We start from the raw sequence: 25284 nt of genomic DNA, 5'->3' as shown, positions 1-25284 counted from the left end.
GAGGTATGTATACAACCATGAGAGGAGAATGGGAGACAGGTTCACAGAAGGGATTGTTGGGCCTGATGTTGAAGGACCAGGCAGGTACAGTGGCATAGAGGTCAGAAGAGTCTGGAGTTTCAGGTAGTTGCCAGTAGTTGGAGGGAGCAGTCAGAAGGCTGGGAAGGCAGGGAGAGGTTACACCATGAAGAATCCTCTGCATGTTTTAAGGATTTTACTGTGCACATGATTTAGAACTCCTGAAAGATTTAAAGGAAAGAATTGATAGGATTGAATTTGCTGAATTTGCTTTTGGAAAGATTTCTCTGACAGCATGTTGAAAAAATGTGTTGGAGAGGGGAGATGGTAGAGATAAGCCCAGTAGTCAAGTTCAGAAATACCTGCAGTAGCCCCTAGGAACAGAGACAAGTGACTCTGAGAGCTTATGAAAGGGGCAGCATCTATCGGGTCCCAGAGATTGACTGCTCCCGGCAAGCAGACAGGAAGGAGTCTGGGATAACTCTGACTTGAGGTGAGTGATTAGGTGGAAAGTGGTGGTGGGAGGAGAACAGGTTTGTAGGATGGGAGAATTTTCTATTCTTCCAACAAGTCTTAAACTTTTCTCCTCTGCTTTGGCTCAGACTATTCCCCTTCCTGGTAATACCGAACGCACTTTCTTTTCTCTCCTTCCAAGCCTGTCACAAACCCAGAAAACTATTGCTGATCCTCCTAGCCCAAAGTGCCCACCAGTGCATTCTCGCACCTCTTATTTTTCTGTTCTATCTATTTAGCATTCACCTGGTATTTTGTCTTTGTTGTTTATTATCTTTGCACTAATTATCTCCACAACTAGAGTGTAAATTTCTTGGGACTGGGACTAGGTCTTTCGGGTTTTCTAGAGATCATACAAAATATCCCAAATGTTGTATATGTTCTATTGTTATAATTTAAACAAATCCTCTTTCTCACGGTCCACTAAAATGTAAGTTCCCTGAAGGTAGGTGTTTCGTGCTCTTTGTGTTCTAAATTAAGTCCCTAGTGCCTAGAATGGTGCTTGATATTCAGTAGAAGCCAAGCAAATCATTGTTGAAAGAATGAGTAAATAAATTACTCTTTAAGTAATTTGGTTAACATAATGCTAAGTGCTTTTATTGGCCCTAGTAGAATTCTCTTTTATGGCATTTGAGATTTCCTCAGTCATCTGTTATAAATATGTTGATTGTACATTCTCTATCAGCTTCTCAGCTAGATTCCAGAGTCCCTGACCCCTCAGTCTACTATCTATCTAGGAAGGAGGCAGATATATGAATAGCTAATTGCAGTAATCTGTGATAAATGCTTTCATCAAGACATGTACCAGGGTCAGTTTGTGTTACCATGTACCAGGGTCAGTTTGTGTTACCATATAACCTTGCTTAGGGGAATCCAAGATATCTTTACAGAGGCATTTCCTGAGCCAGCCCTAGAAAGGATGAGAAGATAAGTGCAGGAATGTGGCTAAGAAGGAGGTGTACTGAGTATTCCTAAATAGGCCATGATTTCTCAAACAATATATTCTTTTTCTTCTATCAGGAGGATGACAGATGAAAAGCAAAAACAAAAAACCAAAAAAAACCCAGACTGTCCTTAAAGTGTTTCTCTTTGAGCATAGTCAGTTTTGCCCTTTTTGGTAAACGTTTTGTTATGTTCAGTTTCAAATCCACAGTCATGATTTATCTCCCACATTCTAACTCTCAAGTCAAATAATTGCTTTCCAAAAGATTCCCCAGTCTCTTATAATTCTCATTGTTCTTTGAATCTGACACAAAGTCAGCTCTAAAGGAGTTCCACACACCCCTTTCATTTTTCTCAAGTGGTTGCAACAGTCACTTGTGTTAATTACTGTACTTTTTTTTTTTTTTTTTTTGCTTATAGAAACCAAGAAATTCAGACCAAAAGCACAGTCTAACTTTAAGTTAGAGGATAGTTTTGAACTCCCATTGTGGTATTTATAGCAGGTTAGATTAAAATGATTATATTTTAATGAAAGTTTCAACTCTAGCTATTTAGCTTTTCTTCTGTTATCATACTTCTGAGTTTTGTATTCTAGCCAACTGAATACATCTTAACAAAAAGTTTATAGTCTGGGAGAGTCAATAAGCACTATCTGTTGACCTTTGTGCCCCACAGCCTGCATATCATAGTGCTTTTCACATAGTAGATACTTAAATATTTGTTAAGGAACTGCTGTTTAAATTGTAATGGAGGCTTTGTGTGCTGTAAGATTTAAGCTGCTTGATATGCTTCTAATACAATGCATTTGGGGCTGGGTCTGCGAAAATCACTATTAGAACAGAAAAACATTATTACCAATTACCTTCAACCAAGGAAATGTACTTCTTGACTAATTGGTAACTAGTATGTAGAGACTCTGAGAACTTAATAGAGTCAAATGACTATCTTAGGTCATTATTATTACTATTATTATTTCTTCTCCTTTAGTTTTGTCTTGCTTTTTAATACTGCAAGTAAAATTAATTAGCATCTGTCCTAAGAAGCAGCCAGTTTAAAGACTACTAGCTGAAAAAGTCAACAATAAAATATTTCGTACGTGTACCAAAGAGCAATTTAAATACTATTCAACCAAAACATCAGATGAAACATTGGCATAGAAGACAAGTTGAAGGGTTAATAGGCAACTTTCTCTGCCATGGTATTTATTGCTGCCCTGGCTACATGTCTGAATACTAATTGAAAGAACTTGCTGCAATATGTTATTCAACAGCCAAAAATACAAATGAAAGAAAATATATTCTTTTGTGAAGTCCAGATGTTGCTTTTATATCTAATGCTTTCAGTCTAAGACATTGAAACTCCACTATTTCCTACATCATTTTAAAATACAAATACTTGAAATTGGAAAAAAGGGTTATTGGTCTTTAAGTTTTTCTTTTCTATAATTTTTATTTTAACTTTGGCAGAACTTTAACCGCAGGTCATAGTCGTGTAAATTGGTGTTCTTTCACAAAATATAATTATGCAAATTATAGGTTTGTTTATAAAGCTTGTTTCATATAAACTAAGATTGTGTTTACATAATTGAATTTGTTATGATTTCTCCCGACATTCTCTCTAGATGTTTGAAAAATAGTCTTGGCTTTCACAAAATCATGGCTAAATTTTTCTTGGGGCGTCACACAGACACACCTTAAGCATATTCCCTCCAATCCTTTCCCCAACCCCAATTTGTGCTAAGTTTTTGAGAAGTTATTTCCCACTAAATTCTAAACAAAAATAATATACCCTTCCTACATATTAAACTCAGACCTTTATCATATTGTTATTTATATTATGATTGGAAGCATTTGTATTCATTTGTTATTTTATTTACTTCTGTTACTTATTAAACAAGCCCTGAATGCTTCATTTGAGTAAAACATTAGATACTCTTTCTCATAAAAAAGCCAGCAAACAAAACCCACCATTTTGTTTTCTAAGTGATACAAATAGTAAAGAAACAGAGTATAAATTCATTGATTTTAGAAATGCAACTTAGGAAAAGATTTTAAACAGCTTCTTGGTTTCTTTGGGGAAAGTAAATCCCTAAGAGGACAAAGGGGGAAAAATTTAAAAGAAGACCGCTCCTCTGAAGGCTTGTTGATGCAGAGCTGCAAGGAGGGAAAAGGAACATCTTGCAAACAGTAGACCTGAGTTTGCAGTTGGCTTTGTCACCTATAATCTATCACCTGGGGCAAGTTTCTTGGCTTCTCTGAGCCTCTTTCCTTAACTCTGTGGGATTGTTATGAGGATGCAAGTTAGGATGTATGGTGCTGGGGTGGAGCCTTTTCACTCAACCCCACAGAGTGGCACTTACAACATCACCATCATAATGAATGCTTGTATTTAAAAGCAGTGAAGGGAAATGCTACTCTTAACCTCAGAGAGCTCTAAATCCTTCCCCTGCTGTCTCTTTGGTGTTGCCCTGGGTCATGCTATGTGTGCAGGAACTAAGTGTCAGGTTAAGTGACTGAGCGACAGACATGAGTTTAAAGATAAAGGAGTTGAAGAATAGCATGTCATTTCTGCAAAGGGATAATTAGAGTGAGTTTTCCTATACACTCATAGATCTTCACACAGACAGATGGAATTTTCCAAATTCTAGGAGGCCTTTTTCAGGGGGAATTTTTTTCAGGGAATCTTAGCAAAAGGTGCTAGAGGCTGACTTAGTTGGCTCCCAATAAAGGGCTCATGAATATAGGGATTGTATCCCATTCTCCCAATTGCTTCTGGGCATTTCTGACCAAACCTTCTGTGCTCCCGAACCACAGCATTGTATGCACAAGAAGTGAGCAAGGAGACAGTTAAAGTGAGAAGTGAAGAGCTTTTATTACAAATTGAGTCTTTAGAATATCACAGGAAAATGGAGGAGAGGAAGATTAATGATGAGATTCTCAGTGGTCAGGGTTCACATGATCCCGTCGTTCCCACTGAAATGTGGAAACATAGAAGATCATTCAGTGAGTTCACCATTCAGTAGAGGAGGCAGTCAGGCAACACGTCATGGAGGGGGCAGATCATTGACATGATGTTAGAAACCTATTCGACACTGATATCCTTCTCTCCACCTCCTTCCCAGTTTTTGACGATTGTGTATGCAGGCAGCATCAGTTTTGGCCCCTTGTTCTCTAAATGTCCTCAGAATTAGAGATTATTTTGGGTGTCTCAGCAAGGACCTTCTCAGCCACCTTGTTATTCCTGCACCCCCAAGCCCCATTCCCAGGGGGCAGTGGGGATGCCTTGGGAATCTGCATCTACTTGAATCTGGAGGGGTGAGGGAGAGGCTAGGTTCTTCGTTTCGCTGCCTGAGTAGACCCATACCTTTCCCCCACCCCCAGAGCCCTGGATAAATGTATATATCAGGAATCAGGTGAAAATGGTCTTTAGTTGAGGTTTGGATTTGCAGGTGAATACCTGAATTTGATTAGAGGTATTCATACTGGAGATTAAAAGAAAAGAATGACCTCCTTCCCTGTATTGAAAGATAATTTCCACCACCTGTTATAGATAGCCTCACCTTAACTTGGCCAAGGATGTGGACTAGCATCCTGTTGTATCGTGGCTGACTGTGGTAAGAAAGAAATGGGCCCTTCTGTTGGCCTGCAGTCCTTTTTAATTCATCCATGTCAGTTCCTTTTCCTGTTTCTGTTGCCCATTATTTTTAGGGTTCTTTATCTTTCCTCTGTCTCAGTATTTTCATCAGACACTTAGACTGGTTCTGCACAGAGATAGAGACCACCACTACTTAAACTTTGGTCATGTAAAGATTTGAGTTCAAATTCCAGCCCAGACATTCGCTAGCTGTGTGACCTTGAGTGATGAATATAACTCTCCCCTTCTCTGTAAAATGAAACTAATATTAGAACCTACTTCAAGGTCGATTGTATCAAAAATGATATAATTTTTAAAATTTTACTTTGTAGGATTGTGGCGCCCAATGTACTAAAAGCTCTTCACAATTATAAGCTAATATTGTTAGTATTATGGGTAGTTGTTTTTGCCTATATCTTAACCTTGACTTACCTCTTTTGTTTTTTATTAGAGATGTTACTTTTCTCCCAAGGCTATATCTTTCATTTATACAGTTTATTGTCACCTTTTGTCTTTTTCATTAAACTGAGCATCTTGAAAACTATCACTTCAGTGAGCAGCAGAGTGCTTGGCGTGCAGTAGGTGATCAATAATCTCATTGAATGAATGAGTAAATGAATGAAAGATATTGATTACTAAATAACTATGTGGTATGATTGGAAAGGTAGGACTTTAGATATAGATCAACTCTTGGGCAGGTTCTTATAACTTTGGAGCCTTGGGTTTCCATATCAGAAAAATATAGTAGAGATAATAACACAGAAAAGTAATGATACTTACTTTATAGAATTGTTATAGGTTTAATATATTAATATATAAAAGGATGAGGGAGAGATCCTCGCACATAATAGACCAATAAATAATAGTTGCAGTAATTATAAAACACCTAAAAATGGAGAAATATAAATCCAATAATTAAATTGGAAATTAAAATTTCCAGTAGATGCATTTTATAATAGAATTATACCATCCCTTTGAATATATTTAATTTTAGTGAGAAAGTTAAGAGAATATAGTGTAAAGATTTATAATGAAATTTAAAACGATACTTTGATAACCTGTATAATAAAGAAAATGTGTAAGAAATAAGAACATTAATCTAGCAAATTTAAGATTTTAGAAATATGTTAAAGCCCAAAGAGTAGTGTTCTTGATATTGATCATGTAAACTTTTAATAAAACATAGTTTTTAAATATGTAGTTTTACTTAAATGGTCAGTTATTTTCAATGAAATTAAATTCTAAAATGTTTAATTTGCCCATAAGTCTAAAATTTGTTCACTGAATATTATCTGAAAGTTTGAAGTCAAATAAAACATGTTAAGAGATGAATATGTTGCAGAGCAAAATGATAAAACTGAAGACATGAGTACACAAAGAAATCACTACCCTTATGGTTTGAATTGTGTCAAATTTAGTGATATAAAAAATAAAAATAATCTCTACCTAATTTGCAAAGTAGGTGTGTGAAATAATGTTTCACATTTTGTATATTTAAAGTTAGGTAATGATTCAGCCTCTATCCCCAGTCGTTCAGACTTAAGCACTACCAGGCCTCCTCCAGAGCATCATCAGACTTAAGAAAAATTAAACTTTCTGTTCCATTTGGGTAAGTGACAGGAAAACAAAAGGAAGAAACCTGTTGTTTTTTTATCCCCAAATCAAGTAGACTTTGAGATATTTGCTTTTGTATTTAAACCTTTCATTGAAGTGAATTTTCAGTAAAAGCCAAGGCTCCATTCTTCAGTTACTGCACTTAGAATTGCGGTTCTTGTCATCTATGGGATTTCAACCTGTACTCCATTGAGAAGATTGCCAGACTGTCTCATATTTCCTGCCTCCATTTAAATATAAATAGTGTATAGTACCCACTGGGTACATGCTTTTATAACAAGCACATTGCTTATTGCTGCTTACAAAACATAGAGGAAATGTGAACATTTCTAACCGGCCTTGTCACCCACTGTAAGGGTAAGCAACACAGAAAATGGCTTTTGAGCAATGAGATAATCATGGTTTTCCTGAGAGTTACAGTTCCTCTGTGGCTAGTGGCTTGTTTTATACCCCAAAATACTTATTTTGAAGTATGCAATCACAATCTTGACTTATTTGGCACACACAAAAACATCCTTTTGAAAGCGGACCGTGGAATTTGCTAGCAGTGGTTTCATAAATCAGGTCTGTTGCTCTTTTTAAAAGTCATGTGCGTAGGCATTTAATTTAGCTCAGAGCCCTGGATTGATCTCACAATCTTTATTAATTCAGTAAGTATTTATTAAAGCTCTCCTGTGAGTCATGTACCATTTAAGGTATGAGGATACAAAAAACCAGATAGAGAGGATCTTATATTCTAATAAGTGATTAAATAAAAACAAAAAATGCAATAGAAGTGTCTATTCAGCACTTTCTGTGTGCCAGACATTGTGCTTAGCATGAGGGATTCAGCAATACACAAGACAAAAGGTCTCTACCCTTGACTAGTAGGTAGACTGGCTGGGAAGACAAACGTGCCAACAGATTACAGCAAAGTATATTTAAAGATTGTGAAAAAAAAAAGAGATTGAACCAGAATAGTACTGCTGAGAACAGAACTTGGGTGCATCCAAAGACAGTTAAAAGGAATGGCCCCTTACTGGGGTATGGCTGACAAGTGCAGCTGTTATTTTCATAATTCTAAAAATAACACGGCCTTAGACTCTTGAAAAAGGTCTACGAGAAGGCTCAAGGTGTACATTAAATTAATGTGTAAAATACTACAAACATTTTCAGGTTCACAGCTCCTGTTATTCTGGGGGAATCCCCCGTAGGGGGCCTTGCTTATATTGATTTCTACAGTCGTTAATGTACCTTGCAAAGATAAGCAAGTAGCACTGATGCTGCATGATCCTGTGCCCCTTTATTCCTTGGTAGATGGCCTAAAATATTGGTACTGGGTTGGAAAGGAACAAGACTTGGTAGGTCGCTCCCAGTTCCTTTTATTCTTTCTTTATAGGTCAGTTTAACACAATCTTCTCCTTTAAGCTAAAGGAGGAGGAGCTGAGAGGTTGGGCCTAAGCAATCCTATGCAGATTTTTTGAGGTGACAAAGGAGGAGGAAAGAGAGCTGGAGCAGGTATACCTGTTCCCTGCCCAGCACCTTTACCTCTCCTAACTTGAAAGGAGCAGGGAGCAAGCAAAGAGCCCATTTCCTAGATTCTCACCCAGGAACTAGTTCTTTACTCTTCCTGCCATACTAGCCAAGGAGTGTGACTCATTCCTGCCTGTAAGTGACTGAGTTTGACTAGGAGTCATAACCAAGCCCCCGAGGCATGAATCAGAATTAGTGTGAGGGTGAAAAGCCCCACTGGGACTCTGATGTGCTCCATCAAGGCTTTTTCCTTTGAAAAACCTTAATACAGCACCCCTACCCCTTCACCCCCACACACGTCCTTATCCGTAGTTTCATTTTCCACGTTTTTAATTAACCTTGGTCAACCATGATCTGAAAATATTAAATGGAAAATTCTACAAATAAACAATTCATAAATTTTAAATTTTGGGCCATTCTGAGTGCCGCGATGATCTCTCTCCATCCTGCCCAGGACGTGAGTCATCCCTTTGTCCAGCATCTCCACGTTGTGTGTGCACCCCGCCCATTAGTCTCTTTAGTAACCCTCTCAGTTATCAGATTAGTTATCAGAGAGAGAATCACATTCCTATAACTTTTATTAAGTACGTTATAACTTTTAAATTTTTTTATCGTTAATCTCATACTGAGCCTAATTTATAAGTTAAACTTTATCATAGGTACGTATATATAGGAAAAAACATAGAACGTGTAGAGTTCAATACTATCTACATTTTCAGGCATCCACCTGGGGTCTTAGAACATATCCCTCATGGATAAGGCAGTGCTGCTGTGCTAGAGAATCACTCTAGAATTCCTTCCCTGTGAATCACCAGAGTACCCAGGTAACAGAGTAATATGGAAGATGCAAATTAAAACTTGTTTTGTTTTCAGTAGCTAGGGCAGAAAGAAACAAACACAAATCCTTTTTTCTTTACTGTTAAAACATCCTGTTGTTTTTCTATGTTAAAATCTTTTATACATGACCAAAATCTAGCCGGCAGTATGACTATATTAAACTTATTCTAGCCTCTACGCCTAATCTCTTCCAAATTGGGAATATTTTCTTTATAAATGCCTTTGAGATTAAGTGTACGAGATACTGCCCTTAACCTTTTGCCATGATTTTATTGGAATGCTCTATTCCTAGTGGAGTTTATTTAGTACGGTGGTATTTTTTAACATTTAAAAGTCATATTTTACATACAGTAAGTAAAATACACAGTTAACCATTCAGTTTACTAAGTTTTGACAATTGTATGACTACCACCCCAAACAAGATAGGCAGCAGTTCCATTGCCTTTTCAAGTCAAACCTTCTCCCCACAATCCAGATATCACATGACTTCTACCATAAATTGTTTTTTCCTGTTCTTGAACTTCAGATAAATGGAATCATATAGAACATAGTCTTTGGTGTGCCTGGCTTCTTTCACTTAGCATAATTTTTTGGAGATTCATCCCTGTTTGTGTGGTTATCAGTAGTAGTCCAGTATATTTTACCTGTAAGAATATCTGGAAAAATATTTTTAATTAAATCTCGAAGTATTACATTTCTCATATATGGCAAACTAAAAATACTTAACCTTTTAATTCTATTTTTACTTTAAATTCAAGTGTTTCTTTCTTTTTTTTTTTTGTCTAAGTTATTTTTGTAATCTCTTTAGCTGCTCACACAATGCCTTGCCTGTAATAGGAAATCAACAAAAATTTTCTTAAGTTGGAAAGGAGTGTGTAAGAAAACTAACTCAGATCTCACTTTATATATATTCAGATTTTAATTTCCCTGCTGTGATGGTGAAACCAACCTACACTTTCATTCTGAGCATTAGTCCACTGACAATTTAACTAATGAGTATAAAAGCAGCCCAGAGTGAACAGTGTGTGAATGCCTTTCTTAAGTGTAAGAAGTTTAAGTGTCATAATTCATTTTCAAGAAAGTCAGCTCTTATTGCTGACTTTTACTGGTAAAAATATTCCTTTTTTCATAAAAATATTCCAAACAGATATTAGCCTCATTTGGTAACTGAATTGCTCCGAGAACAGAACACTAAGAGTGACGACCTACCCCAAACTAAGGAGCGATTCCATGTTGTGCAAGGTATTAGATTCCAAAATATTTGTTCAAGCACATGTGTTCCAAGTTCCCAGAGAAATTATTGACTCTGACGTTGGTTTCCCTTAAGGATGACTCATGATTTCTCGAGTCTGATTTCTACTATTAGTCATCTTCACTGCTTGGGTTAAGCAGGCTTTTAAACTCTGCCTGGATTCCAGCCTTTGCAGATTCCCTGCCCTTTGGCTTAGCTACACAGCAGTCTCTGGAACCAATTCTGACTCCAGGCAAAAAAGATTTTAAAATTCAGAATTTGGTATCAGTTCGGCACTAACCTCGTGTATGCGTTTCAGTTTTGATGATTCGGCTTTTCCTTTTTTGTCCCCAGTTGCCGAAACTTATTTCTCAGAAACATGCTTAGGACCTCAGTGTCTTCATTCTTCGGATCCTGTCTTGCTCTTGTCAATATCTCCTACTTGCTCCCATGCCCTGGATATTAAGTGCTGCCCTACATGGTACTACCTGCCCCCTTCCCGTAGCAGACCCAGATAATAGCCTGCCTGTGTCTCCAGATTTAATAACATGAGCCGTACCTCTCTTTTCTTCCTTAGCTGTTATACCCCTGGTACCTTAAATCTTGGGCCCTACATTGTGATCAAAGGGTCGTATTTATTTTCACTCCATTTCATTAGTCATGACCTGCTGGCCGCTGTAAATGGTGCTGTGAGTAAGAGTGGTTGGAGTACAGTTTCCTGTAGTAAGAGATAGGAGACTTAACTTCAGCCTGGCACCTAAGAAAGATCAAGTGTTTGCTGGAATGTGGGAAAACCACCTCCTGGGCACAGTGGAAATTGGTGCCTGGCAGTAAACATTCTATTCTAAAGCAGTTCCCCAATACAGAGAAATGACCTATTTGAGCAGCAGGATATCTGAGCAGAGCTAGATAGCACTCGGCAGCATTCCTAACACTTAGGCTGTGACTGTAAACCACCACTCCCTATTCTTCAATATAGAAAATGGATATTTTCCTCAATCTTGAGCACATACAGCTTTAAGAAAAGTCCTCTCGTCAGAATTTCCAGTATTTGAAAGTGTGTTGGGAATCCAGAAAGTTGAGAACCACTCTCGGCTTTTTCCTTCCCTCCCTGACGCTGACGGCATTCCTGAACTAGCCTGCCTGTGTGCCTCCACCTTTCTTGGTTACCACATCCTCTCTCAGGTGGCCTTCCTCCTGGCTCCTGCACTAGGTTTATCCCCAGGCACTTGATCCACTCTGAAGGCAGGCCCCATTCCTCCCAGGCAGCCTCCAAAGCCTGAATCTTTACTGAGCCAGGCTGACTGTCTTTGGAAATGCAAAAGCCCATATATGGGGGGAAGAAGGGAAGGAGGGAAGAGGATCTTGTCTGCCTTAGGAGAGGGAAATTAGCCGTAGGTGAATGCTCAGGCAAAACAGACCTAGCCTTGTTGGGACAGAACTTAGAAGACATCTGTTTCAAATTTTAACATAGAAAAAAGTGATAAATGCTGCGAATAGGTAAACTGTACGGTTTGTTGTCTGGCTTCTGACAGAGCTAGTGTGTGCCACTGAGATTTGTTTTGTTAAGCTTTGTGAGCTCTCACACAGGAAGTTCAAAATGGATTGAGAAAGGTTTCCTTCTGAACTTTAAAAAAAAAAAATGAATAAGGTTACAGTGCTTCCCATGCCTTTAAAAAAAGTTGATTGTGACTTCTGACTTTTAATCTGCAATGAGAATAGGAAAGTATACGTTAATCATTATTTCACAAATACAGTTGACTCTTGAACAACACAGGCACCAGGAGCACTGACCCTTAGCACAGTTGAAAAGCCACATATAACTTTTGACTTCCCCAAAACTTAACTACCAATAGCCTACTATTTACCTTACTAATTACATAGTCAATTAACATATATTTTGTTATATGTACTATATACTGTATTCTTATAATAAAGTAAACTAGAGAAAAGAAAATATTATTAAGAAAATAATGGTCTATGGCCATGCCACCCTGAACACGCCTGATCCCTTCTGATCTCGGAAGCTAAGCAGGGTCGGGCCTGGTTAATACTTGGATGGGAGACCACCTAGGAAGACCAGGTGCTGTAGGTTTAAAAAAAATAAAAATAAAAATAAGAAAAAAATCATAAGTGGAAATACATTTACTATATTTATTGGAAAAAATCTGCTTATAAATGGACCCACACAGTTCAAACCCGTGTTGTTCAAGAGTCAATTTTATATGTAGAAAATCCATCATCTGTGATTTCTACCATATACTGTTTGTTACTTTATTTGTCCACAGTAGAGATTATATGGATAATAAAATAATAATTGTGGTAATAAATTACAGCTTTTCGAAGTGTAAATGTGTTTGTTGTACATGGGAGTCACCTTGGATGTGCATTCGAACTTTTAAAAGCAGTGCGTTCTTCGTATTCTCCAGCTATGACAACCTGGAATAAAGCATTTAATTTCTCTGCATATCTCTGTTTCCTTATATATAAAGCGTGATTGAATTTACCTGTTTCTTGGTCATACTAGAGATGTTTATAAAAATAATTAGAACTACCTTAATCTAATATAAATGCTACAGAAAGCTTTCCCACTATCTTAAAAATTGATTGGACAGGGAAATATAGTAATATTTCTAAATTGTCCAAGCACTGATACTACTTGAGTTCCTACCTTGGGGTCTATGGGTCTGGTTGGGTGGGCTCGAGTGAATTCTTGAATCTCCTACACTGGAAGGGAAATGTGTTTAGTTGTGTATTTTCAGGTCTCTGTTGAAAAGAATCTATAACTTTCATCAGATTTGATACAAAAGGACTGAATTGCCAGTTCGGTAACACTGGGTAATTAAGTTAAAGAACTCATGAGTTAAGGTTTCTTTAGCTGCACAGTGCTGTCAAAATGTTACCCAACACTGCTTCTTTTTGAAACTGAAAATCTGTTTTCCTGTGCTGTCATCATCAGCTGCCACACTGACATTTCTTAAAGTCCACCTGCTTTATAATGTGTGCACTACAATGGATGCCCTTAGGTAGTTTTATTGGAAGAAGACCAGAGAAGGAATAGAGAATGTTATTTTTTAAAATATATTTCTCGACTTTTAACTGCCCGTTTTAATTAGGAATCTTTGGTGGCAGGGGACAGAAAGCCAAGTCGAATGGCCTGAATAATAGATTTTATTAGTGTAATAACCGAAATGTGCAGAGGTAGTTCTGTCTTCAGGAGCCAGCCAGTCTCACCCTCAGATTTCATAGAAGGGACGCCCAGCAGCTTCAGCTCTTCCCTTGTAGCTAAGTGACAGTGATGGTTTCCCACCTGTTAATTCCGGTATTCCATGTCATCCACAGGAAGAGAGTTCTGGTAACTTCTCTTCCCTAGAAATCATAGTAGATGGCTCTGATGGGCTTATATACCCATCCCTGAAACCACCAGTGGATATGAGTTATAGGGTAGATTGATCAGTCTTAGATGGGAGTGGAGTTACTTAAGCCACATAAATGAAAATGAGGAATATTTACATTTCTTTTGAATTTTTGTAATATTACCTTCTAAACCTAAAACTGCAGTAAAATCATCTATTAATTCGGTGTACCAAAATATAATTTTTTAATATTCATAATTCATAATTTTAGGTTCGTTTTTCTTAATATAAAAATTGGAGACATAAGATATTTTCAATTGCTCTGTCTTAAAAAAAAAAAACCCTAAAAAATTGAAATTGGCTTTTTTGGAGGGCCTCATCAGAGCTCTCTTCACTCTCCTTGGGTTGGTGGTATGGCATTTCTTTATAAGAAATGTATTTCCCTGGCTTAAACTGTTTTTTTACTGTGTTAACGCAAATGTTTTTCAAATATCTCTGTAGTATAAAGCAGTAGAAAGGCTCATGGGAAGGATTTTCTAATATTAGAATAACTGAATTAAAATTTTTACTCTGCTGCTTGCTTGCTGTACAACGTTAAATAAGTCGTTAAATCTCTGAGCTGTTTTTCCTCATTATAAAGATAAAACGAGATAATGTACATACAGGACTTAGTAGAGTGCCTGGGACTAGTAGTCGTTTACATTAGCCAAATTAGGCAAATATCATAATTTCAAATAAAATAATATGTACAAGAACTTAATTACAGGCAACCACAAATGGACCCACAGCTAATTACTATGCATATAGAATCAATCTGTTCATTGTAATTTTGCATAGATTCTCTTGGGTAGGATTCTAGAAGTTAGACTGACATTTTCATCAGAAAACCCCAAGAAGATTAAGCTGACAGAGATAGAATATGGTACATTAATATTATTAATAAGCATTACTTGTGTTCCTGAATTTGATCTGAAAATATCAAGAGGGAAATTAGCTTAAAGCACTGAATTTCCAAGCCTGTCTGAGCCTATATACACAAACAGTCTTTAATTGATTTTATTTCTTGTATGACTTTTTTCAGTTTATACTGGGGCTCATTTTTCATAATATTAGGAATAAATAAAAATGAATATATTAATTGATTTTCTACAATAAATAGTTCCGATCAGAATTGTTGAATCAGCGACATTCTTTGCAGCCAATGAGTACAAGAGTAAAACCTATTGAAAGTTTACTTTGTGGTTTTTGGTTTTCTTGCACTTTCCAGTGTAATCCTTTTTGAGTTCTTCAGGATTTTTTTAACCTCGGTTAATATGGTGCCTGAAATATTTCTACACTTGGGAATTCAAGTCAAAATAAACATTGCTAACTGTGAGGAAGGAGTAAAGGGGCTGAGGTTGTTGGGTTTTGAAAAAGAAAGCTGACCAGTAGCCTATAATAACGTAGAGAGGCCAGCTTTGGAAATCGATGTGGAAGGAACCCTAATGGATTTAAGGAATTCATTCCTATAATTAATCTAATGGTTTAGATTATTAAACACTTAATGAGGTCCAAATATAGACTTTTTCCCTGAGAATATTTAAAAATAGACAAGGCAGGGATTGGTCTGATATCATGTTTCAATATAGCCTTGCTTCAAGAGGGAGTGGACCAGACTTCACATGGGTCAGTTCCATCCTACTTTCTAATGAAATCCATCAACTCAGGATTTATGAAATAAGTGCTCTATGCCTATCAGTGTTAAAAAGAAGATGCATAAAAAGAGTAACATTAAGTGCTAGGTGTAAATATAAATACATTGAATAGTTACAACAATGCTATTAGGTGCTATTAGGTGGATGATAAAATCGAAGGTCAGGAAAGTTAAATAATTCACCAAAGTCACACAGCAAGTAAATGGTGAAGGCAGGATTGGAACTTAGGCACAATCATTAAGCCAATTCCTGGACAGTCTAGATATAGATACAAGAATGAAAAAATGAAATAAGAACAGTATAAATATTTGGTTAGGTAATGTACCGCATAGTTATAAATAGTTTTCATAATCTGTAGAATCACATTGCCATTACTTTTGTTTCATCGACTTGAAAATCCTGCTAATTTCTGGGTAGAAGGCTGATCTGGACATGGCAGTGAGTCCTTGGAGTTAATGGAAGAAAACAACTTGATACATATTTATGTAAGGTTACTTTTTTTTCCTGGCATGCATATATAATGGAAATAACTTTATTTTGTGTAGCTGTGGCACTTTACAGTTAACAAAACACTTGAGTCTCACTTAATTATTACAGTAGTTATGTAGTTTGCAGAACATTCATTTTATGAATGAGGAAATGGAAGTGCTAAGTCACCCTAAACTTCTGCCATTACAGTGTTCAGTTACTCAGCTTAGAAAGCTTCCACCAGTTTTTTTGTGTCTATAGGGAATATACATGAGGTCGTAAAAAAAAAATGTATTTAATGATAAGTAAACTTAACGAATAGGAATTTGGAGTCAGTTGACCCGAAAGAAGAAGGTGGAAGACTAGCAAAAGTAATTTAAACAGAGGGTTGTGCCAATACCTAGGAGACGTGGGTCCCCACCGAGTCGGTCTTAGAATGCTCCTCTAATTCAAGGATACCTGGTCTGGGCCCATTTGGCTAGCTTTAGCTCAAAGTAAGGCCTGCCATTTATAATATTCTAATATTTCATTTTTAGAGGACGAGTCCATTGCAGAAATGGAAATTGTTACCCTGAGTCAGAATTGTACTCCAGTGATGTAGCTCAGCCTCTCTGATCCTCAAATCATCTTTTTTTTTTTAGGGTGATATTCTTAATTTATTGTTTTTAAATTTAGAGTAAAAGGAACATTTAATCACAGTCTGAAGTTTTGAAGTTTTGTGCTGGGTATTAATCTGTTCAAAGAAACATTAAATATTTGAACATTTGGAGAGTTTAAAAATAATATTTGTTCTTAAGACATACTGGTTTTCTGGGGTATTATTGAGTTTGGTTATTTTATAAAATGTTATTTTTTTCAATTATAATTGACTTTCAATATTATGTTAGTTTCAGGTGAACAGCATAATGGTTAGACATTTGTATAATTTATGAAGTGATTCCCCCCAATAAGTCTAGTACCCATCTAGCAATATAGTTATTGCAATATTATTAACTATATTTCATAGGCTGTACTTTACCTACCTGTGACTGTTTTTATAATTGGCAGTTTATACTTCTTAATCCATTCATCTTTTTCACCCAGCCCCCAACCACTCTCCCATCTGACAACCATCAGTTTGTTCTGTGTCTATGAGTCTGTTTGTTTCATTTGTTTTTTAGATTCCACATATAAATGAAATCATATAGTATTTGTCTTTGTCCGACTTATTTCACTTAGCATAATACCTACCCTCTGGGTCTATCCATGTTGTCACAAATTATAAGATTTCATTCTTTTTTATGGCCAAGTAATATTCCATTATATATATATATATATATATATACCATGTATTCTTTATCCAATTGTCTACCGATGGACACTTAGGTTGCTTCCATATCTAGGCTATTGTAAATAATACAGCAGTGAACGTAGCGATGCATATATCTTTTTGGATTAGTGTTTTGGATTTCTCTGGATAAATACCCAGCAGTGGAATTCCTAGGTCATATGGTAGTTCTACTTTTAATTTTTCGAGGAACCTCCATACTGTTTTCCATAGTGGCTACACCAATTTGCAATCCCACCAACAGTACTCAGGGGTTTCCTTTTCTCCACATCCTTGATTTATTGATAATAATCATTCTGACAAATGTGAGGCAGTATCCCATTTGGTTTTAGCTTGCATTTCTCTGATGGTTTCTCTGATGATTAGTGATGTTGAGCATCCTTACGTGTGTCTATTGGCCATCTGTATGTCCTCTTTGGAGAAATATCTATTTAGATCTTTTGTGTATTTTTTTATCAGATTGTTTTTGGTGTTAAGTTGTATGAGTTCTTTACAAATTTTGGATATTAACCCCTTATCAGATGTCTCTTCTCCCACCCAGTAGGTTGTCTTTTCATTTTGTTGATGGTTTCCTTTGCTGTGCAAACACTTTTTAGTTTGATGTAGCCCCATATGTTTATTTTTTCTTTTGTTTCCTTTGCCCGAGGCGATACATCCAAAAAGATATTTCTAAGAGCAGTGTCAGAGTTTAGCGCCTATGTTGTCTTCTAGGAGTTTTATGGTTTCGGGTCGCACATGTAAGTCTTTAATCCATTTTGAGTTTATTCTTGTATATGGTATAAAAGTTGTCTAGTTTTATTTTTTTGCATTTATCAGTCCAGTTTTCCCATTGCCATTTATTGAATAGACTGTCTTTACCCCCATTGTATATTCTTGCCTCCTTTGTCAGATATTAACTGACCGTATAGGCGTGGATTTATTTCTAGACTCTATTCTGTTCCATTGATCTGTGTGTCTGCTTTTATGCCAGTCCAATGCTGTATTGATTACTATAGCTTTGTAGTATAGTTTGATATCAGATAGTGTGATACCTCTTACTTTGTTCTTCTTTCTCATGATTTCTGTGGCTATTCATGTTTTTTTTTGTGGTTCTGTATAAATTTGAGGATTATTTGTTCTAGTTCTGTGAAAAAATGCCATTAGTATATTGATAGGGATTGCCCCGAATCTATAGATTGCTTTTGGATGTCTCAAGTTGTCTTAAAATCATGATATTATCTGTCAGTGGTACTGTATAGGAATTTTCTTGTGGTAATAAAACCATAGAGTAGATGTTAAACTGAAAGACTTTGAATGGCAAGCTGATAGAGCACCTTGTCCTATCTGCTATAATGTCTTAGACCCAGAATGTATTGTAAGTACAATAACTTAATTTGAACTGAAGCTGCAGTTTCCATATCAAAGAGGCAGAATAGCCAAATGCATGATTAAAAGCTGTTATCAGATCATAGGAAAGAGTATATTACACAGGAAATTGGCATAATTTATATCATGTTTATGTCATAGTCATAAATGTTTTTAAAGCTGTGATCAGCATTTCACCTTGAGTAATTTCTGAGATGTTTATTCCTTTGGATTACAATCTGAAATTTTAGATTTGGTTTATTAAATATCCTGCAAGTTGATAAAGGTTTGCAAATTTGTAAAAAAAAACCTTTGTAACATGATAGCACTTCTGATTCTTGAGGGTGCAGTCTTGCATTTGAAAATCTGTTTTTCTGAAGACAAATTCATTGGTAGGGCAAGGCATTCCTGTTTTAAGGCATTTGAGGGATCTTTTGTGTGTGTGTCATGGATAGAACATAGAGGATATAGATTTGTTGAGGGAAGAAGAGAATATCAATCATAATAAACTTGATTTTTAAAAATCTTAATAATATTTTGTGTGAATTTAGAGTAAGGCTTCTTGGGGAGGAAAATGTTACTGATGATTCTCCAGATCATAGCCGTTCATGGCCTTACATCTTCTAGATACTTAGATACAGTTGCCTGCATGCCAATATCTTATCTACTTTTCCTTTTAAATGGCTGTCAGAACTTGTTTTTTAATCTAATTAAACTAATTAATAGTTTAATGAATACAGTATCTAATAGAGTAAAGTACTTAAAGAGAAAACTTCTTGCTGAGTAGATCATTAATCGCAATTTCAGGTTCACATGGAGCCTAAAGAACACCTGAAATGTTTCCTGTAAACTGCTCACACAGAAGGCTAACCTTGGGAAGCTCAGTGTTGCCTTTTAATATGTATTTCAGCTAAGGATAAAAAACTCAAGAACTGTATTACTGGGTCTAGTAAGATGTCATATATTGTCTTACCAAGTTGGAGCAAAATATTGTACAGGTATTAGAGGAAAGTAACACCAAAGTATACCTGAAGATTTTTCATGTGAAATGAGAATAAAGAGATGAAATCTTATGCAGACTTTTTGAAGGTAACACTGTTATCCACATTACAAAAGCATATTTTGGTCAGAAGTTCTATTCCATACTCTCCAAATAGTAATTTTTTTCTAATTTCACCTAAGGAAAATGTTTATGATAATGAAGAAAATATATCAGAATTATCCTTAACTTTTACAGGTAGGTAGAAGGTACAGTTTTGAAGATCATGCCCTGGTACTTTTTGAGTTAACACAGTAACAGAATGACAAGGTTAATGTGAGATGTGATGAAGCCAAGATGGGCTCTTTGAAAGAACAGCTGGAAGCCTGGAGATCTGGTTTCTAGTTTTAACTTGATTGCTAGTGACCTTGGACACTAGCGACCAGTCTGGATCTCGGTTTCCTCAAAGGCTTAGTGATTTAAAGCAACAACCATTTTATTATATCTTGTGATTTTACACAGAGATTCAGCCAATGTTGGGCTGAGTAGTGTTCAGTCTGGTCCAAGGCAGCTTACTCATGTTTCTCTGACCTTGGCAGGGATGTCTGAAGGCTAGTCTCGGTTGGGGCTGTTCATCAGAGTGGCTACATGTGGCCTCTTCAGCATGGCGGGCTCAGAGTAGTGGGACTTATTACATGGCAACTCAGAGCTCAGAGACTAGTGTTCCAGAGAACAAGACAGAAGCCGCATGGCCTCTTATGGCTTAGCCTTTGAAGTCACAAGCACCATTTCCATCATACTCTATTGGGGACTGTACAAGCTGGCGCAGATTCAAGGGGAGAGGATAGAGCTTCCACCACCTACTGAGAGGAGTTTCAAAGAATTGATGGCCGTATTTTAAAGTTGCTATAGTCCCATTTCCTGGATGGAAAAGTGTGTTCAACTGTGATAAAACTTGCTATTTTAAATTTAGCCTTCTTGAACTTTTGACAAGATGGAAAAGTCATCCTTATACCCCAGGAGGGAGTGCTGATGTCCAGAATGAACACCCTATTCTCCATTCTTTCTTTCTTGCCCATTCTTTTGTAGTATTTGCTTATGTATTTGATTTTTTTTAAAGACTTTTATGTGTTCGGACTGCATCTTAGGGCCCCCTAACCACTGCTTCAGCTTTTATAATCATCCTTATTATTTAATATTAAGAATTCTGATAGCTCAAAAAGTAGAGGTTAGAGCATTTTCTGTGGGCTTGGCTTGGGGTAAGTGCACAGGACATTTCTCAACCTTTTCATTTCCAACAAGTGGTTGCTTGAAGTAAAGAAGCATATGATACTGCTGGCTTCACCCAGCAGAGCACACAGACAATCACACAAAAAATCATTTTAGCAGTTGAAAAATAGAGAGTACTTTGTGATTAAACAACCAAACTGCTTGATTTGCTATATCACATTTTCCATAATTTTGAAGTTAAGTAAAATACTTTGAACTCATTTCTCCCAGAAGCCTGTATTTTTTTGAGTATAACAGGCAGTGTTATAAAGAAATTATTTAAGCAAATATTACAGGAAATGCTAAACATGAACACGTCTTTCTCTCCAAAGATGCTTCATCATTTTTTAAAAAGTCTAGGTGATTTTTTAAACTACTGTTTTTACTAGCTGTACTTTATAAAAAATGACATCACTTCTTAGACAGGGGCACATGCTGAAATTTGGCTGACAATCTGCTCTCGTTAAATACTCATTTCACCGCTATGAAGGAGTTTTGTTTCCCAGGCCCATAAAGCTTAATATTGTTGGAGAGCAAAGTCATAAAAGTGGTGCACTTGGACACAGGTGGGGAACAGCCCTCACAGTATGCAGTTTACCCTTTTATTAAGCCAGAACAATTCTCATGTTTTTCTGAGGCTCAAAGTTAACCAAAAGGAGGCAGTGGGAAAACATGTCTTTTATTTTTTAAAAATGTTATGTTATTACGTTTTATATATAATTGTTTGGTCATTGACATACTTAAATATAAATATTGGCTCTGAGGGCAAATTACAAGATGTGATCTTTCTTTCTCTAAATTAGCTTTGGAGATTTGTGAAAACCTTCATGCAGGAAACAGGAAAGTGTCACAGTTTCTCACATGTTTGTATGTTTATATCTTTTGAGACTTCAGGGAAAAAGTTACCACTGTTTTTCTTGCTTACTCTCTGTGAAGACTGACAATTAATAATTAACATTTTTATTAAAAGCTTATCTTGTCGACTTTTTAAATTGCCTACCATTCCTTGTTCTGCCAGTAAATTACTTTATCGATAGTGAGATGTTCTGGTATATCATATATGAAGATCCTTAACAGAAAGTAGGGAGCATTCTGTAATTCAGGCTATTTAATATCACGTTTGTTTAATTACATGGGTATTGCATTGTCACTGGAAGAAAATTAGAATATACAGAGAAAGAAAAGAATGATAGCACCTGATAATAATGTCTGTTAACATTTTCGTTTGCATCAGAAGTGAAATAAAAAACATTTAATAGCCACTATGTCACAGGCACCTACTAATCAGAATGGACTCTGGCCTCACACAACACGTGGCATCTGATTAAAACTGGTTTTGGATAGTATCGTCTGAATATTTTCCCTTATGTACATAGACATGCAAATATTTTAAAGAATTAGCTTTCTTACCATGGTCCCTCGAAAAGTCTGGAATGTGTCTCAGACTGATTTGAACAACTTAAATCTATATATAAGAAATAGAAGTTGAGTCCGCAGAATTGAAAAATAAAATTATTTACATTTATTTGTTTGTAAATTTACTTTAGACTTAGCTTGTTAAACATACAATAATGGAAGAATTCCATTTAGTAAATGTAAAATGATGTGTACTTCCTTTTAAAGGCAGAACACATCTTAGGAAAAGAAGTGTAGCCTAAAAGACTCTCCTTCTGCTCATTCCCTCTGGGCTTCCCCATGTGAAGTCAGTGGGAGTCCAGACTTGCTTGTCATCTCTCTTCAAGCCCCCTGCCACTGATCCAGTTTCAGAGAAGAGAAAATAGAATTCAGAAATCTTAAACATAAACTTATTTGTTGTTCAAAAATAATTTATGAGAGACATGTCGATGCTATTAATAATGACGGAATGTGAAATGGGGGTTCATGGAAGAAGCACACCATTTAAAAAGTTTGAGTATTACTCTGAATCTTCACATGATTACAAATTAGGAGATATACAATATCATTAACATCCTGGAATTAGGTGATTAACCTCTTACAACATTAAAATGTGAAAATGTATAATTAAGATATTCCTTAATGAATGCCTCAGAAATTATATGAATATGTTAGGTTGCTTTGAGTCAGTTGTTATTTTGATTATAGGTGAACACCAATATCGTAGTTCCCTCATCTATAAAATGAGGGCTTTAGACTAGACCGTATCCAAGATTCCTCCTAGTTTGTTGATTCCATAATTGTATATTAATAACCCCTATAAGGAGATATTAATGTTTGGTTTACCCTTTAGATTTGCAAAAGCTTTTCATAATTTTCCGTGTAATAATTCCAGAAAATTCACCAATCTTATCCTTGAGGAGGTTGACGGTACCGAAATGAGAAGGCAGTAGGGAAAGACTTATGAGTTATAGTTTGGCAAGCCAGAGGAAGGTTACTCCAGGATTTTGGAGACCCAGACTTGTCACATAGTTGTTACACCTTCTGAAAGTGGGCCAAGAAGTAGGGAGAGAGCAGAGGATGGAGATGTTGGTGATTATTGCCTGGGGAGGCAGTACCTGCTAGATCATGGCTTTGGCCCAGTGACAATTACTTTTCCTGTCATATTTTCATATGCTATCATGTGTAGCCAAAGAATCTAGGCCATAAAACTGTGCAATTGGATGTTTTGACTATATCTTCATTGTTTTTACTGTGATCTATGGGGAAATATTTAACTTGGTCGGTTATTTATTTATGGGATTATTTTTGTACCTGTTGCTGAGTTTACTGAAAACCTACCATGATTAGAGGCTACCATGACAAGAAGGAGCATCAGTATGAGTCAGAATACCTGGTCCAGTCCTATGTCAATCCCACACTAGCCGTTGACTAATAATTGTCCTTTATTTCACCAAAAGCATAGACGGATCTTATATTTTAATTATGGCATGCTAAAAATATGGTACTATGTGAGAACTGATTATTAATTAGACCTCAGCACTGAAATCTGAGTTAATTTTTGTTTCATGCAAAGCCCACAAAATAGATGATAATTATAATGATGATGATAATTATAATAATAAATAAGCTAATCTTATTGCGTATGTACCATGAGCCAGGCACTCTTCTGAGTACATTAATGCATTTACTCCTCACAACAACCTTAGTTGGTAGGTACAGTTATGATTCCATTTTTACATATGAAGAAACTTAGGAACAGAAAAATGAAGTAACTTACCAAGGTCGTATAACTAATTAGCAAGTGGCTGAGCTGGGGATTGAACCGAGGCTATCTGGTTCCAGAACCCATTCCCTTGACCACTGTGCAGTGCTCTTTCCTAGAAGATAGGGCTGCATAGGATTGGGCAAGTTTGTTGACAGCATCATAGATACTACTACTGCTTGTGCTTACAAAACAAACTTTTAATCATCACATTTTAAGTTTGTTTTTGGAAAATAATGTAAGTACAGTTTAGTTTCAGTAATTTGTTTCTTTTCAAATTTGGCTAATCAAGTGTTTATCACACTTTGGAGTGAACATAAAATAGTGATATTTAACTTTTTTTGCTAGATATACTTATGATTAAATGAATTGTGGATATTTCCCACTATTACAAAAGGGAAGGATTAGACCTTGTTATCAGTTGAAAATGAAGTAGAGATAACCACTGTGGCCAAGTTCTTCTATGAACAAATAAACTCAGTTTATTTGAATGCATAAAAGCAAAATTTTCTGGTTATTAATTTATTATCCATTTTTATCTGAATGTCACATCATGAAGTAATTACATCTTACATAACTTGATCAAGATTTGAGTCATCAAAATTTTAAATTCCTTATATATTTTATTGAGAATAAGGTACTTTAATTTTTTTAATTAGAGTATAGTTGACATACAATATTATATTAATTTCAGGTATACAACATAATGATTTGACATTTATTTACCTTACAATGGGATCACAATAATTCTAGTAACCATATGTCACCATACAGAGTAATTATGGTATTATTGACTATATTCCTTGTGCTGTATATTGCATCCCTGTGACTTATTTTGTTATAACTGGAAGTTTGTACCTTTTATTCCCCTTTACCTTTTTATCTATCCCTCCACCCCCTTCTGTCTTGCAGCTATCAGTTCTCCGTATCTGTGAGTCTGTTTTTGTTTTTTTTTGTTCATTTGTTTAGATTCTACATATAAGTGAAATTTTATGGTATTTATCTTTCTCTGACTTATTTCACTTAGCCTAGTACACTCTAGGTCTGTCTACATTGTCACATGACAACATTTTGTTCTTTTTTATTGTTGAATAATATTGCGTGTGTGTGTGTGTGTATCATATCTTTATCCATTTATCTATACATGACACCTAGGTTGCTTCCATACCTTGGTTATTATAAATAATGTTGCAATGAACATAGGAGTGCATGTATCTTTTTGAATCTGTTTTCATTTTCTTCAGGCAAATACTCAGAAGTAGAATTGCTGGGTCATATGGTAGCTCTATTTTTAATTTTTTGAGGAACCTCCATACCATTTCCATAGTGGCTGCACTCATTTACAATCCCACCAGCAGTGCACGAGGGTTCTCTTTTCTCCACATCC

General features: G+C 36.1%; 1 protein-coding gene and 1 non-coding gene across 2 annotated transcripts in view; both read left to right on the top strand.

Annotated features, from left to right (window-relative positions):
- The window catches only part of ANO6 (anoctamin 6), a 165410-nt gene that overhangs the window by 4416 nt on the left and 135710 nt on the right, over nt 1-25284 (top strand).
- LOC120618621 (5S ribosomal RNA) lies at nt 12277-12395 on the top strand. Its single transcript, XR_005657276.1, has one exon. It is a non-coding gene; the product is annotated as a 5S ribosomal RNA (ribosomal RNA).

The sequence above is a fragment of the Pteropus medius genome, unplaced genomic scaffold (genome assembly GCF_902729225.1).
Source record: "Pteropus medius unplaced genomic scaffold, Ma_sr-lr_union100, whole genome shotgun sequence".
NCBI lineage: Eukaryota > Metazoa > Chordata > Mammalia > Chiroptera > Pteropodidae > Pteropus > Pteropus medius.
The sequence above is the reverse complement of the archived record's forward strand: the minus strand, read 5'-3'. Positions and strand labels throughout refer to the sequence as shown.